Raw genomic sequence first — 17,679 nt, 5'->3', positions numbered from 1 at the left:
AGAATTCGGCTTGCAGGCAGCCATGGTAAGCCATAGTCTTTCGGCTTCTGCAACCTTCGTAACAGCAGCGCTCTCCTCTCCCATACCAAGCAAAGCACGTTGAAGTGGCCATTTAGTGCTGCATTTTTCCTGTTAATGTGCAGCAGCAGAAACCAAACTAACCCCCCACCCATCCAATTCTCTGGGATGATCGCTTTACCCCTCCCACCACCGCGTGGCTGGTATCAGGGAAGATCCCTGCTAGCCAAATGTGAACAGCTCAGCGGCAATGTCCCCCCCCACCGTGTGGCTAACTGCGGGAGGATTTCTTTTCAGGCACAGGCAAACAGCCAAGTAGGAACGGCCACCTCTGAATGGCCCCTTAATTAAATTTCCCTATTTCAACCAGGTTACCATGAACGATATCGCTCTCCTGAGGATAACACAGAAAGATAAAGAACAGCTGTTGCTTGAATGCCAGCAAACACAGGGACCATACGCTGCAATGCTTTGTTATGCAGTGATTCCAGACTACATGCTGCTGGCCTGCCGTGGTAAAGTGTCCTACCATGGAGGACAGAATAAGGCTGCCCTCCCCAGAAACCTTTTGCAAAGGCTTTGGGAGTACATCCAGGAGAGCTTCATGGAGATGTCCCTGGAGGATTTCTGCTCCATCCCCAGACACGTTAACAGACTTTTCCAGTAGCTGTACTGGCCACAAATGCATCCCAAGTCCTCAGGGCTACTTAATCATTAAAAAACACTTGCTTTTATAATGTGTATTATATTTAAAAAGGTACACTCACCAGACAGTGAGTGTACAGCTTGGTTGGGTTGGGAGGGTATTTCAGTCAGGGTGAGAAAAAGATTCTGGCTGTCAGGGAGAACGGTGTGCTGTGTGCTCTCCTCAAGCTCATTCTCCTCCTCCTCATCTTCCCCATCTGCAAAATCCTCAGCCATGGCGGAGAGTACCCCATTGTCGGAGTCCACGGACGGGGTGGGGTAGTGGTGGCGGCCTCCCCTAGAATTGCATGCAGCTCAGCATAGGAGCGGCATGTCTGGGGCTCTGTCCCGGAGCGTCCGTTTGATTCTTTGGTTTTCTGGTACGCTTGTCTGAGCTCCTTAAGTTTCACGCGGCACTGTGTTGCATCCCTGCTGTAGCCTCTGTCCCTCATGGTCTCAGAGATTTTTTGAAATGTTTTGGCATTTCATCTTTTGGAACGTAGTTCTGATAGCATGGATTCCTCTCCCCATACAGCAATCAGATCCAGTACCTCCCGTTCGGTCCATGCTGGAGCTCTTTTTTGATTCTGGGACTGCATGGTCACCTGTGCTGATGAGCTCGCCTGGCCAAACAGGAAATGAGATTCAAAAGTTCCCAGGGCTTTTCCTGTACACCTGGCCAGTGCATCCGAGTTCACAGTGCTGTCCAGAGCGGTCACAATAGTGCACTGTGGGATAGCTCCCGGAGGCCAATACCTTCAAATTGCGTCCACACTAACCCTAATTCGAAATGGTGATGTCGATTTCAGCGCTAATCCCTTCACTGGGGAGGAGTACAGAAATCTGTTTTAAGAGCCCTTTATGATGAAAAGAATAGCTTCGTTATGTGGACGGGTGCAGGGTTAATTCGATGTAACGCTGCTAAATCCTACATAAACTCGTAGTGTAGACCAGGCCGAAGAGAAAGCAAATGTAGATGCTGGCTCGCCTAGGCAGTCTGGCTTGCTGGGGAGCTCACAGTGTAGGCAAAGAACTGGATAAACCCAGGTTAGGAAGGAAAGAGACCCAAGAGAAGTGATGGTTAAGGAGCTGGGAGCCTAGAGTGGGTGCCCTTGATGGACCACAAAAGGGGAGTGAAGGTGCAGCTGTCCTGAACTGTGACACACTCCTCATACCAAAGGATGACAAAAATCACTCAAAGATAATCATAGACCTCCAGAAGTTGGAACTGGGAGGGACTTTCTAGGACATCCAGTCCATCCTCTTCAATTAAATGAGAAACTCTCAACACCACGCGCACTATATGCAGCTACTTACCTAACCTACCTATATCTTCAGAGTTAGCTACCACACTAGGCAAAGTTTCCAGTCTTTGATTGTCCTTATTGCCTTATTGAAAACTTTTCCTAATAGCCAAGATAAATGAGAAACAATAAAGCTTGGTTTTTATAGCACTTTTTATGCAAAATGCACCCTGAAGCACTTTACTGAGTTAAATTATACAGTTATAGTATTAAATAATATAAATTTAAAACATTTTCAGCTTTAGTCTCTTACTCCTTGTTTTATTGCTAGTGTCCAATTTAAATAATTTTGTCTTCTCTTCTAATATTAATATTTCTATTCCAGTACTGCTCAGAGGTTTCAATCAGGCACTGTACAGAGGCAGACACAGTCCATATCCCAAGGAGTTTATTCTGTAGGAAAGGGACTTATCCTGCTCTTATTGAAGTCAGTGGCAAAATTCTCATCCATTTCAATGAAAGGAGAATCAGGCTTTTATGGTACGTCTGCATTCTAGCCGGGAGTGTGAATGGCAGGTCACGCACATGTAGCCACCCTCGCTGTGCTCTGACACAGCACGCTAAAGATAGAAGTCAGAATGGCATGCCACAGGCTTCAGTGCTGGCTGCGCGAGTAAGTGCGTATTCCGTGGGTCAGACGAATTTGCACAGCCTGAGCTGAAGCTCACCCCATGACTCCTCACTTGTATTTTTAGCGAGCTAGCTGGAGAAAAGCTAGTACAGGTACGGCACCGTGAGTTGTGAATCACACCTCTGGCTACAGTGTAGATGCACCCTTAGAGAGGTTTGTCCTGAGCACAGGCCTGGAGGCCAGGAGCTCCTGACTTCGGATCCCAGCTCTGACACTGACTCCTCCCTGTGGCCAGGTGGAGCTACCTGTTCAAGAACTCAGGGCAAGGTTTCCCACTGCTCAGGACTAGCACTATGCCACTAATGGATTTTTCAGTTCGCTGGCAATTCATTTAGGCTGGAATAAAATATTTCAGGGTGACAAAACTGAAATGGTACACTCTGATCTTCAGCATTTTAAAACATGTTAACCGTGTTTTGAAAAAGGAAATTTCCAAACAAAGTGCCATTTTGACAAACACCCGCCCTCCCTCAATCAAAATGTTTCATTTTGGCATTTTCTAGATGAAATTGATTATTTTAGATGTCTTTTCAGGGGTAAGGGGAGTGTTGAGTGAAACAATGAAATGCCAATGACTTCGCCAAACATTTCAGTGTCACCAAATCTGCATTATTCACAGAAAAACAGGGTTGACCAAAAATGTCACCCATCTCTTCCCAGCACCCACACGTGGGGTCAGATTTTCCAAGAGCTCAGTTTCCTGTTAGGCCCTTGAATAAAGGCCGGATTATCAAAAGTGCTCAGCATCCAGTGGGCTGAGTTCTGCTGAAAATCTGGTCACTTATTTTGGCATCTAAACGGGAGCTGAGTTCTTCGAAACTCTGGCCCCCACTGTGGGTGCTGAGCCCTACTGAAAATTTGGATCTTGCTGGCTGCTGAGCCCTGGTAAAAAGCTCTGTTAGGAAGCAAGCACTGAGCTTTTGCGCAGCGCCTGGCCCAGAGAGGCTCCCACCAGCGCAGAGAAATGTGCACAGAGCTCCACAATGCAAGTCTGCCTGCTCTGGGAAGACCACAGGTGAATGGAGGATGGAAGGGTGTGAGGGGGTATGTTGGGCACAGGCACAAGGCATATTGAGAGTACAGGGGTTATGTGTGCAATCCTGCATGTGCAAATAATATGCATAATGGCGGATTTCGTTCTGTCGAGGTGTTCCCAATGCCCCTGTGGGGAAGGGTCATCCCAGAGGGTACAGAAGACCTGGCCGTGCAGAAAAGTGAGAGCACAGGCTCTCCTGATGGCTGGATGTAGACAGAGAAATGCTTCTTGTTGGCGCCCATGAAACAATCTCTCCCGGCCAGCTGCTCGGAGCCTCATGACATATGCTAAGCACAGCATCCTTCCCAGCCCCTCATCCTCCCAGCCCTTGTTCCTCCCAGTTCGCTTCACCGTCGTGGAGCATATGAAACAACGAAGTACCAAGCCCAGCAGCCCAACCAGTGGTCCAGCAGTGTTTTCTCACAGCCCTCATCTACACCTCTGCATATTCAAGCCTTTTCATTCACTGTGCCTGATTCTCATTTATACTATGCCCCTTTACACCACTCTGGCTGTGCAGAGTGGCCTTAATATGGATGTAACTGCAATTTACATTCTGTGCCTCAGTTTCCCCATCTGTAAACTGAGAGTAATGATATTCCTCTTATGTCACAGGGGCCTTAGGAGGATTATCTGTCTGTAAATACTTTCAAGATGAAAAGCAGCACGTAAGAACTAAGTATAAACAGTATTGCTCTTTGAGGACCGGATCTGAGCTGATGTAAGTGGGCATAACTCCACTGGCTTCTATTAAACTTACACTGATTTACACCAGTTGAGTATTTGGTCTCTGGTATTTATTTTGTCTGTCCATCCATTCCCAGCTTACATATGGTTTCTTAGGCTAAATAAAAACCTAGACCAGTTCCCTTACTCTCACCCTGACCCACAGCCCCTCAACCCAGTGCCCATTGAAGTCGGGTGTTGGATTTAGCTGTTCAGGAGTAAACACTCAGCAGGCTCAATTTCTCACTGTAAGAGGCTTAGCGAAGGGGGATTCTGGATAGGGAACCACTCACCAGCAGATAATGCTGACCCCCAAGGATGGTGAAACGCCAGCACCCTCCCTGCATATCCTTTTCCTTTCATACCTTCAGAGCTGCGTGCTTCCTTGGCCCAAATGCATTTCTCACCTCCTGGGAGTCATGACAGAGTGACCATGGTGCCTGTTGCAAGTGACAGTGTTTGGGGTAAGGGGGTTTCTCCCCACCATTGCATAGCAATGCCTGCCTCTGGTGTGTATTTCCCTCTTTCAGGCTCTCTGCTGGGAAGAGGACACCTGATATTAGGCGTCTGACCACACTACCTCTAGGTGGCACCTCATTGGCATGGGGAGCCCACATCCTCCTTTTACCAAGGGCTCCAACCCCAAAGCTTGAGACATGAATCAGCTGACTGCTGCAAGCTCAGACCAGCCCTGCTTCACTCCCTTCCCCTCCCCCCAGGATGACTGTGCTGGCCTGCTTCTTAGTCCTGCTCCTTGGCCCTTCAGCAGCCTTCCCCGCAGCAAGGTGCTTTCTGCAGGCTCTGATTGGTCTGGCCATCTCCTCGATGGAGTGCCCCATCAGGAGCCACAAATTTCTCCTCCCCCCTTGTGAAGGAAAGGAGCTTATTTATATCCTGTTCCCACTTCCCTGCAAGCCTGGCTCTTTCCCTGTAGTTCACATCAGTCCCTGTGGGAACCACAATTCCAACAACAACTTGGCCTGGGGTCAGGGCAGTAACTGGACTGCCAGTCCTGGGGCTTGTTCTGAAAAGCCAGCAGGTCCTGTTACAGTCATCTCCATAAGACATCCCCCATAGTGCCTTGTCCATACAGTGAACCTATATATCCATAAAATCTTCCATTATCCGCTCTCCTTTCCATATAGCGCCCCATGTAATGTCCTCCCCCATACTGCCTTGTTAAATACCACCCTCTCTTCTCAGCATTTTGCATGTCTCCATAGAGTACGTCTACATCGCAGTTAAAAACCTGGGCCAGCTGACTCGGGCTCACAGGGCTCCTGCTAAGAGACTGTTTAACTGAGGTGTAGATGTTTGGGCTCAAGCTGGAGCCTGGGCTCTAGGACCCTGCAAGGTGGGAGGGTCCCAGAGCTCAGGCTGCAGCCCGAGCCTGAACGTCTACACCACAATTAAACAGCCCCTTAGCCGGAGCCTGAATCAGTTGGCATGGGCCAACTGCAGGCGGCACCTAGGTTCAAATAGCCTCCCTTATCTTTCCCTGCTCCCCCGACAAACCTTTGAAACATGGATGCTGTAGACAAACAGATACTGCGGTGAATGTCTATTTTCCTGTGAAGCTATTACCCTTGCATCTCTCTCCAGATCCTCTGTTGTTGTCTGCAGCATTTCCCTGGAGGCTGCTGCCTGAATGATAAACAACTGAAGGACAAGACATGTTTGAAAAGAATAAAAGCTCCAAGAAAACTCTAAGGTCCTCTCTACTCCTGCAGTGAAATCCCCTCTAGGAGTCAAAAGGAAACTCTGAGCTCCCCAGCGGAAGTGTCTTCTGAGGCCTCCAAATGGAATCAGACTTCCTTTCACCTCAAGACTTCCTTTATCCTGGCTTGATTTGACTTGTTCAGCCAGGGGGCTCTTTTTGTTCCAACCACTGGAGGATGATACTGAGGTATGAGACTGTCACCCATGCATCTGCTTCTCTGCCAATGGTATGTATGGAGTCCGTTTGCAGTGCTTGCTAGGGGTTTTATCAAATGGGCTTTCTTTCAGCTGACTTTAATGGCATTAGGCCCTGATTCAGCAAAGTTCTTAAGTATGTGCCTAACTTTTAAGCATGTATCCAAGTCCTATTGATCTCAATTGAGCTTGAGCATGTGCTTAAGTGCTTTGCTGACTCAGGACCTTAAGGACCGTTAAATTTGATGCAATGCATTGATAATGTTAATGTACAGGGGATAAGAAAGTATTTTTTGTCGTGTGGTTGATGTGTACTTTTGGGACTGAAGCCAGGCCCCAACATTAAACCTTAAAAAACTAGGGATTGAAAAATTCTATTATAAAATGTAGTGACCAGACCATATAAATTAGGGAAAGGGCTCACTGGGTCAGATAGTGCATCCATTGGCCAGGGCAGGACTTCTTCCCGTAGCATGTTCCCCAACTGTGATGTCTTTCACCAGTTCCCTTGGGAGGATAGTCTACAATCTAATGCCTCTCCCTGTTAGGACACATTTCCTAATATCCAGCCAAAAATTGTCTTTATCCAGTTTCATCCAATTACTCTTAGTTACGCTGTACCTCTCTGGGCTGCTTGGAAAAGTTCCTCTCCCTTTCAGACTTCAAATATTTTTACCCAGTATAATTTCTCCTGCTCTCCTTTAGTTTTCGCATTCAGACCTGGTGTAGATGAGTGTGATTTCCTTGAAAGTTCTGTTTTCTGCCTGTAGCCCACAATAGCTTAGTCTCGTGAGGCTTGGCTTTAATACTTTAGTCTAGTCCAGTTTATTGGGTTCAATGCAGGGGTAACAGGGTGGCTTTTAGTGGCCTGTGATGTGCAGGAGGTCAGACTAGATGATCTGCCGGTCCCTTCTGTCTGTCTCTGATTCTCTGTTTCTGTGAATTGTACCCATTAACACCAGGTCAGAATTTAGTCCATTTTAGTGTTTTAATTTGTCTTTATAAGACAAACAATCCCTCCATGCACTTCATTATTTTTGTTGTTCTTCTCTGGATTCCCAACAGCTTGTCAAGGTTTTACTTATCTTGAGAACAGTGGGGCTTATTCTGGCCACTGCCTCTGGTGGGGTACAGGGTACAGAAAGGAGCAGCAAGAGGCTGGGGGAGAATTCTCGCAGTGTAGGGTGAACATAAGCAGCCCTATGCTGCTACCCCTTGGCAGGCAGCAGCATAGAAGGTGTGGCAAGGGCGGGACTGAGCAGCGGTGCTGGAACTAAGGGTGCGGTGGGTGCAGCAGCATCCCTGGGCTTGAAGTGATTTTCATCATATCCAGGGTTTACAGTTTGGTTCAATGGCTTTCAGCGCCCCACTATACAAATTTGTTCCAGCACTCCTGAGGCTGAGGGTGGGAGGGAGAGTCATGAGGACAGGAAGGGGTGAGATGCGGCCTATAGGCAACTGTGGGGAAAGTCAGAGATTTCTTACACTGGGGCCATTTCAGTCCTTGCAGCTCCGCCGAATCCAGGGGGCATAATGGTGACTTAAATTCACTTTTGTCCCATCTCCCCCTGGGCTGTGCCTTCTGAGGAGGCCCAGCACAGAACCTGCTCCAGTATTTCAGGCTCCCTGATCCAGGGCATTGTTGCGTCAGGTTCATTTTGCCATTATTTCAAACTGCACACTCATATCTAATTTTCTCTCCATTATTACCCATAATATGGCAATACTAAGCCACAGTCTCAAGCCCGTACCGCACGTGGTGTGTGGGAAACAAAGACTTAGTGCCATCTCCAACTTAGTTGCTTTTCCTACTTAGTGCTTTAATAGATGCCTAATGTAGCTCTTATGTTTGGGAAGAGTTCATTAGTTTACAAATTAGCAGCCTGAAGTGAATTTTGTTACCATTGACTGCCTTCCCATTTCTAGCAATATGGCTGCTTTTTCTTTTTTCCCCCCAGATTAGTGTTTATGAAGTATAAGTGAGATGATTCACTCAGCTACTTAAACTTTAAAGACATCCATGATCATTTCATCCTCTTTCAGGCTAGTCTCCCACCCACCTTCCTCTGCTCCCAAACACAAAATCCCACTTCGCTGATGCTACAGGAAAGTGCTGCATCTTTTCATCTGTGTCTGTAAGGCACAGTAAGGAAATCAATTGGACTTGGGAGAGCGAGCTGGTAATAATGCTGTCTACCTTATGTACGGTGAGGCTCAACAGGCAGTGTTGAAAGTCTGAGGGATTATTGCATGCCTCAGGTGAGTTGCACGGCACGAAGCTAAAGGATCAATGTCTTCAGCCACCTGAGCCATGAAATGATCCCTTAGAAACACAATGCTCCAGAGAGACTTAAAGGAATTATATTCAATTTTAAAAAAACAACCTAATGAGATAAACCTGTGCGTTTGCTGCGGATTATTGGCACTGGTACGACATCACTGACAATAAGTCTGAGTGTTCCGTTCCTGTCCTGTATGCTTAATTAGTGCTACAGACCCATCTGGCGTGGACAGATCTGGCTCCTAGGTATGCATTTAGTATGAGTGTGAGCAGTGGAAGAGTAATGAGAGGATTCCACCAACTTTCAACAAACGATAATATCTAATAGACACATGCCAAGGTGGGGACTTAAATGGTGAATAAGAGCAACCCAGTCTAGCAAGGGTTTAAGAGCTGGCTTGCTATTCTATTCTGTTTAGATTCTCATATCAGACCCATCACTGTGGTGTGGTATCTCAGCATCTAGCTGAACAAAACCTGAGGGACCTATGAACTTCCCCTAGGTAAACACTGCAGGACAAGCCTTCCTAAATTTAGAGGTTGCCAGATGCCAACATAATATAAATGTCATTATAAATGTTTGAGAGGGATGCAGTGTGAAAATCTCCTGGGGATTTGCCTAATACAAAAGGCTTTTGTTAAACCTTCTCCATCCCTCTTCCTCTGTTGCTCACAGTGGGTCAAATCCTTGCTTAACCAGCCAGCTTGCATGGCACAGCTGGGCTTCTCCAAAAAAGTTGAGGGTAATTGTGAGGAGCCATCCTCCATTTCTGGCCATAGAGAGGAAGCAAGCTAATGGTGCACCCATAGAAGAGGGGGAGATGCAGCTGTATGGGACAGTCACCTCTTCCCTGGGACTCTGCACATGCCCCGCATCCAGCACTCAGTGGAGCTGATGGTGTATTGTGTTTTGGGAGGGTGTCACCAGGGGAAAAAGAGGACAGCAGGGAACTGGTCTCTTGTCCCCAGAGTGAACCTTTCAGACTTCCATTTACAAACTTCATTGAGAGCTAATGCGGCTTTACTGAGCACTGAATTTCATGGAGCTATTTGTGAAGGGATTTACACAGCTCCTTCAAGAAAGAGGGGCCCTGCAGCGGGTAGCCAGCTCTCCTTGAAAACCATGTTATTCCACAGTTCCTTGGGACTCAGGGAACTAGGAAATCTCACCCCCTGACCGGAGCACATCCTTAAAGCCCCTCTCATCTGCAAGGATTACTCCTTGGAAACTCTGGGAGGTGAACCTGAAGATTTCTCTCCCACTCCCAGCCCAGATGGGCTAGCCTGGTTTTTTTTTATTTTTTTGGATTGGAGCTACTGAATGTCATGGTCTTTGATCAGATCTGAGGGTTGCATTAGAAAATGGGTTTGGCAAGAGTGCATGTGCATATCCCCACTGTAATCAGAACACATCACTCTTTTCATGTTCATTATAAAGGTAACAAGCAAGTGGTACTATGGGTCAGATTCTCAGCAGGAGGCAAACTTGGCTGAGCTCAGTTAACTTCAATGTATCTCTGATGATTTGTGCCTTCTGAAGATCTGGCCCATCTATTTTTGCACTTGACATAAAAAACCTTAACCCGACCCCACCCTTACTCATTAACTCCCAAACCTAAATTTCCTTTTAATTAAGAAATAAAGATACCCCCTACAGAAGAAAGGGAAGAAGGGGGAGGAAACCCTCTAACTGCAAGAATAATCCAAGGCTCAAATCCTGTGGTTGGATCCGTACAAACAGACCTTTGTGCCTGTGAGGAATAGAGCCCGACTGAAGGTCCATGGGGCTCCATGCAGACACATGAGTTTGCCTGTATCAAGGCCCCAGATTGCAACACAATCTTGCACTTACACAGGGCCTGATTTTCAGAGGTTTTGAGCAACTCTCGTTGAAATCTTTGGGAGCCACATGAGCTCATCACTTGAGAAAATTGGGCCCACAGTGATCATCCTCACGGATCAAAAACATGTTAGAAATTATGCACACCTTGGGATCACTTTCTCTGTTGCTGAAATGTAGCCACCTCTGGGTGGAGGACAGTAGTTGTGACACCCTGACACCCCAATATTCACCACTGTCATGTAATTAGGATATGTTTTGTACAAAGTATGTCTTGTGAGATATCATTCTAAACGTCTTGATCTGCGAGACATTAATATCTCATTGGACTGTACGTTATCATCGTATGTGAAGTTATGAATTTTGGCTATGTATATGTTACGGAAACATGTTGTGAAGTTGACAGCAACCCACAAGCAGCCTTTCAGGTACAACAGTAAAAAAGGACAAACAATGTTAATGGCTTATTGAGGAAATACACACAAACACAAGGATTACCCCAGGAACTGTGTACAATAGAAACCTCTCAGAGATAGCACTATAGAATGGGAACTGTTTGACTCAGGTCACAGCAAAAGAGCTTTCCATCAAAGGGGAAGAAAATATAAAAGGGGGACAATGACATCATGGGAGGACCTCACTCTCCCTGCAACAATACACCTGGAAACACCTGAGGGGCAAGGACTGAACTGTGGGAAGTGATGGTCCCAGGCTAGAAGGATAGTTAGCCTGTGTATGAAAACTTGGGAAAGCCAAGGCAACTTGTGCCTTAAACCTATCACTCAGGGTGAGAATTTGCTAATGTATAGCTTACCTATCTAGTGTGTTAAGCTCAGTTTGCGGGTTTTGTTTATTTACTAAGGTAATCTACTTTGATCTGTTTGCTATCACGTATAGTCACTTAAAACCTATCCTTTGTAGTTAATAAACTTGTTTTTGTTCTCTCTAAACCAGTTTGTGAAATTCATAACTGGGGGCAAGAAGCTGTGCATATCTTCCTCCACATTGAGGGAAGGAGTGAATTTCATGAGCTTATGCTGTACAGTTTTCGGTGCAGCACAAGACAATACAATTTTGAGATTGCATCTCAGAGGGGGTGTGCACTTGAGTGCTGGGCAATTCCCTAGCTGATTCTTCCCATGCAGATCTGATTTCAGTGTCTGTGTGTTTCTGCAGCTGTGCATGTCCCTACCTGTGTGTGTGCTAGAGGAGGCTTGAGGGCCTGGCTCAGCAGGACAGAGTGAGGGAGCCCAGACTGATGGAATCTGTGGGCTCAGTGGTACCCCAGGACATCAGGTGGCACCCCAGAGTGGGAGGTAACTGGTCACAGTAGTCAGTAGGACAACTGGCACCACTGAACACAGCACACCAGTGGGGAAGAGGTCAGCTGCTGGTGAGGACACCAGGACTTGTATTCTTACAAAAAGTGCTATGGGATCTATAATGTGCACGCACCAGGCCCAATAAGATTTTGGTGATTTAAAGTTTCATCTGAAGGCCCCCCTTCCCTGGGCAGCCACAGTACAGACATCAGTATTTAGGTCTGTTAAACCTGATACTTTGAACACTAGTCCATTGATGAAATAATGTTGCTGACCGAACATTTGGGTGCATATGTGTATCAAACGCTGAAAGAGCACAAAGTGTGTTGCTAAGCATGGCAATACATAACTGAGTCAGAGCGATGCAATGACCAGCCTTTGTTTCTGTTCTTTTGACACTAAAGATGGAGCTGGTGGGTAACTACTGCTCTTAAGGTCTGATCCAAAGCCCACTGACGTCCATGGAAAGATTCCCATTTACTTCAGTGGGCTTTGGATCAGGTCCTTAATGTTGCTGAGGATGTAATCTACACCTTGTAAAAAAAGCCTGAAAACACCCTGTTGTGAGTGGTGTCCATTATTTGCCTGAGTTTTGTGGGTCACCTGCAATCTGAAAAATGGAAGACAGAGGCTACAGATTGTTATATCTGAGTGGTTAGACATTACCATTATGCTAAAATTAATACTTCAGTGAGAAAGCAGAAAAAGCATGAGGGTGTGTCTACACTGCAAAGAAAAAGGGTATTCTCAACCTGGGTTAACTAATTTGCTTCAGATAACTCAGGTTAAATAGCAGGGAAGACATAGCAACTCAGCTTTTAACTCAGGTTAACAGCTTGAGTTCAACCCCAAGCTCCTGTTTAGGCTTTAATGCAAGCAGCTAACCTGAGTTAAATGCCCAGTTGTTGCATCTTCACTGCTCTTTTAACCCGAGTTAGCTGCTGAGGTTTATGAACACATCTTTCATTGCAGTGCAGACATAACCAGAGAAAGGGAGAGTGAAGGTGGTGGTGGAGGTGGGAGCATATGAGAAACAATCTTCTGTATTCCTTATTTGAATATGTTATAGGCACTAGGACCCTGCAAAAACCTTAGCTAAAACGAGGACCCAAGTTCAGCCCTGCTGTGAGTCTCCACTGACATTACTGAAGGCAACGACTTGGCAGGAAGACGTCTGGAAACTGTCCTGGCTACAGGAAAGCTGCTACCTCTGACAAAGCTTTTTGAGATGATTAGAAGAGTCTTAAAATTGTCCAGTCAGAAAAAAAATGTATTGAGATGCTGGATGTGCTGCAGCACACAGTGCATGGTGTATATGTGTTTTCTTTTGTAACGCTCCGTGCCTCAGGGTGTTTCAGGCAGAAAGCTAAAAGATGAAGTGCCTTCAACCCAATGACAGTCCCTTGGAAATTCACAGCTTGCTGTGCCTTATTGCTTTTCTGAAAAGGAGGCTTTTCTTTTCCTTCTTTAAAGTGAGAATGTAGAGCTAGTAAAAGGTGTCAGACTGACAACTCTGGAAACTGAAGTCCTGTCTGTTTATGTTAAGCATTTCTAAAGCTCCCATCACCATAGTTTCTGGGCATCTTTTCCCTAGAAAATTTGGTTGAGATGGAACATGACCTTGATGAGACTTGTTAACTAACAGGTTGTTAAACATGACTCTCCAATCAGTGTAGACAGGGAAGAGTCATGTTTATCATCTCACCTGACACAATTTATCCATAGCCAGCTGCCATGGTATTAAATATAACTGGTCCTTGTCTGCATTGACTACAAAGTTGTGTTTAAAATGATAGTTAACACAACTTCTCAAGGTCATGTTCTAATACAGCCTAATGTTCTATCCACTTCACTCTTGTCTGATACTTATGTAAGCTCTATGGCCAGACATTCTAGAAGGGAAAGAGCTCTCTACTCCTTCTATTGAGGAAAAGGGGAAAATGCTGCCATAGAGAGCTTCACTTGCATAGGCCACCTACCCACTATTCCTCTTGTAACACTTGGAGAGTCACCATACCAAAATGTTAATTTGGGTTTGGGGCTCCAACAGAGGTTCCAGGAGGACAAAGAACTTATTTCCAAGCATCTAGAACCTTGCCTAAGGGTCCTAAGTGCTCCTGGCTCCCCATCTCTGGTGCGAGAGACAATGCAGCGGACACCAGCAAAACTGACTGGACTCTGAGGAGGTCCTACAGTGCCTTAATAAAGTTAAATCACTAATCTGGGGTAGGTGATGGTTCTACAAGGCAAGCAGCTCCATTGGGACTGGAAGCAGACCTGCAGAGACACTAGGGGTATGTCTACACTGCAGTTGGCAGTGTAAACCTCTGTTTGGGTAGACAGATTTATCTAACTCTGCTCAAGCTAGTATGCTAAAAATAGCAAGATAGACATGATGGCAGGGCAGTGGCTCAGGCTAAGCACCCGAGTCCAAGCCTGCCAAACCCACTGGGGCTAAGGTTGGCTGCCTAGCCCAAGCCACTGCCATGCCGCATCATCCACACTGCTATTTTTAGCGTGCTAGCTCAAGTAGCTCACTCCCTTCTGCAGTGTAGACACACCCTTCATCTATTGCTAATCACTGAGCCAAAGCACATGAGGGGGTTTGCTGGATAAGTGAGGTGGTGCAGTGAAGGGACATTTCTCCCTGATGGGCAGAAGGGAGTGACACGGACTTCTGCCAAGGTTACCAAGAAGCGGGACGGGAGGGTGGCATTATGATTTATTTGCATAGATATGCTGTTGCTGTGTTTTCCCAGGTTTAGGATTGTGTTCTCTTTCCCCTCATAAAAATGTCCCTGTTTGTACACAGCCTCAGTGTGCTTGTGAGTGGGGAAGTTCTGTCTGTTAACAACATCGAGGAAGGGTGTGTTTAATTTTCCCAGGTTCTGAGCAAGGGCTTGAGTTGGTTTAGTTATTTCTCAAGCGGCACCCTACAGAAGCCAGCTCTCTCTGCTGTTGTTAACCGCCTGGCAGAAGGCTCACGTGTGGACTGTGAGCTCTTGGGTGCGAGGAGCATCTTTTTGTTCTGTGTCTGTGTAGCACCTAGCCCAATGGGGTCCTGGCCTGTGACTGGGGTACTAGGCATTGCTGCAACACAAAGAATACTAATAATAATGGTGACGCCCTCAGAGCACTGTCCTTTATTCAGGAAACTGTTATCTCACACACACACACACACCTGCTCGTCCTCCACAAGAGAGGTGTGTGAAATACAAAGCTACTCTACAATTCATGGAGTTTTCCATTTCATTATGAATTCAAATATGAGTCATGAACCAGCAGTCCCAAGAGCCCCAATTTCTTTGACCAAATGTGTCTAGCAAAACTTTGTAAGTGATGGCAACCATACCTGGGCTCCAGTGAAAGCAGCTGGGTTCCATGGCTGCAGTACCAAGTGGCTGGGGGGAGGGGCAACACAGAAGAAGGACACACACACATACACACATGCCCCTCCCTCCCCACACACACGCGCCCTTCTTCAAATCCTTAGACCAACCAGCCCTATGCCTAGAGACAGGGGGCAGGGCAGACTGTTCAAGGGCTATTGTTTCTTGGCTCTTTCCCCACACCCCAAATGCTACTGCCAGCTCTATGATTCAGAATCGACTCAGGCACTTCACTCTTGGCGTGTCTTTAATCATTCTCTCTTTCATATAACAGCCACTTCAATAGAGCCATGGCTTTCTAATAATATCTGACCAAGTGCTTCCATACACTAGTCTGTGCTGTATAACAGGCGGTTGATACCATCCGATCTCATATAATCTCTATTGTTCCCACCCTGTGATCTATTTACTTCTTGAACTTTTAGCACATTATGCACAAAACATAACAGCTCACTTAAACACAGCAGGGCTTTCAGGCACCAACTTTCCATACAAATCAATCACCTAATGAAAAAAGAGTAATGAAAAATATTCAGGACCAAGTTCTTGCTTTTCAAACGCAAATATTTGCCTTTAGGGCTGCCTTCTTCATGACTGTTTAAGTCCTGTCCCATCTCATGGGCTTTGATGTGTTTCTTCATTATGGTTTGGTGAAGTTTTTTCAACCCAAAACCCAGGGCTAGTTCAATAATGCTGTTCAATTCTTAGCTGACACTTCAAGAGAATCATAAAAATCTTAGTGGATGGACATGAAAATAAAAAAAAGAAATAAAGGAGAGGATGGAGTTGTCAGCAGTAAATAGTAAATAACCCCAAAGCATTCTCTTATTTTTATTTGTTCTTTGAAGTTCTTTACAAGAGAACTGGATGGCTCAACAGGTTGATAACAGGCTAAGGAGTCTTTCATCTCTAGCCAGACCCAGGATGCTAGTCACTGAAAATTGTCACGATCTGATGGCTCTTAGGTGGTGGCTGTGAAATGACTTGCTGGTGTTAGTCCTGATATCCCACATCACAAAATCTATCACCGTAAATGTGAGCATCTTGCATTGCATTATTAAAAGGGAAGCTGTGGAGCCTCGTGGGTAGGACACCAGACCAGGAGACCTAGGTTCACTTAATGCTTCTACCACTTGTTTGTTGGATGACCCTGAGCAAGTCACTTCACTATGTCCCAACCTGTAAAACAGCTAATAATACCAATCTCCTTTGTAAAGTGCTTTGAGATCTACAGACTAAGAGCTAAGTAGTAGCATTTGTATTACAATAGCACCTAAAGACCCCCACCAAGCTCACACTGCTAAGTGCTGAACAAGCACATACTAAGTCCTGAATATCTTATCATCTAAACAGACAAGGCACAGGATGGGAGACAGGAAGGATTAATATTCCCATTATTCAGATAGGGAATTTAGAGGTTAAGGTCTTGGAAATTAGGTCGGTATAACTACGTCACTCAGGGGTGTGAAAAATCCACCCCCCCCCCGAGCGACGCAGTTAAACTCTAACCCCCAGTGCACACAGTGCTAGGTCGACAGGAGAATTCTCCTGTTGAACTAGCTAGTGCCTCTTGGGGAGGTGGATCACCTACCCCGATGGGAGAACCCCGCTGCAGCATTTTAAGTGTAGACAAGCCGTGAGTGACCTAGCCAAGGTCTGTCTCTCTCAGACACGCAACCAAGCACTCAGAAGTTAGGAAATGCCAGAATTCGTGTCACCTGTGCTGCCTCAGCTCCCTTGTGTGTCTGCTTTATGAGGCAGTCTTGAGTTACATAATCACCTACTATTTCCCCCCACAAGACCCCTGCCTTAATTTGGTAAACTAAGGGATTTGCGTCTATTTTTAATGTCATCTCAGGTATGTCTACAACTTACCTGCCACCACATACACACAGACACCACAGTCATCAGCAAGGATTGAATCCAATACCTTCAGCACTGAAAAGACAGGCTTCTACCACATCAGGGTAAAGAGCTCCTTTAACTGTGAAAAAGTAGCAGGCCACATCGTCTTAGGAACCAGCAATTAGAGAGACACATGGTCACCTGTATTAGAGTATTATAGGGGCACATCCTCCCCTTGCAGTTGTGCCTCCATCTTTACAGTCTCCTCCCCTCATGCCCTTATCTCACAGTGAGCTTCTCCAGAGGCTGCAGCAACGTTGATGGGAAGAGGAGGCATTAACAACATCAGCCACAAGGACCTCTTCCACGGGTAGCTCCTTGAGGTGGAGCAGCGAGCTGGGGAGCGACCAATCAGGAAGGGGGTCGGTGAGCACACAGTGTCAGTCATGGAAAGTAGCAGCATGGGGATCTAGGTGTGCAGTCAGGTGAAGGGGTAGAGGAGAGTAACAATTTTCTAGCAGTTCAAATTAAGGACCTGGTCTACTCAGCTGTGCCCCTTTCCCACAGTGCTGAAGAACTCCACCTTCCCCCTGCTGCAAAGAAATAACTCATTTAAGTCTTAAGAAGTATTTAAATGTCATTTTGGGGCATTAAAAGCTTAATTCATCTTCTTTAAGTTTATTCACTTT

This window comes from Lepidochelys kempii, chromosome 1 (genome assembly GCF_965140265.1).
Source record: "Lepidochelys kempii isolate rLepKem1 chromosome 1, rLepKem1.hap2, whole genome shotgun sequence".
Classification (NCBI taxonomy): domain Eukaryota; kingdom Metazoa; phylum Chordata; order Testudines; family Cheloniidae; genus Lepidochelys; species Lepidochelys kempii.
The sequence above is the reverse complement of the archived record's forward strand: the minus strand, read 5'-3'. Positions refer to the sequence as shown.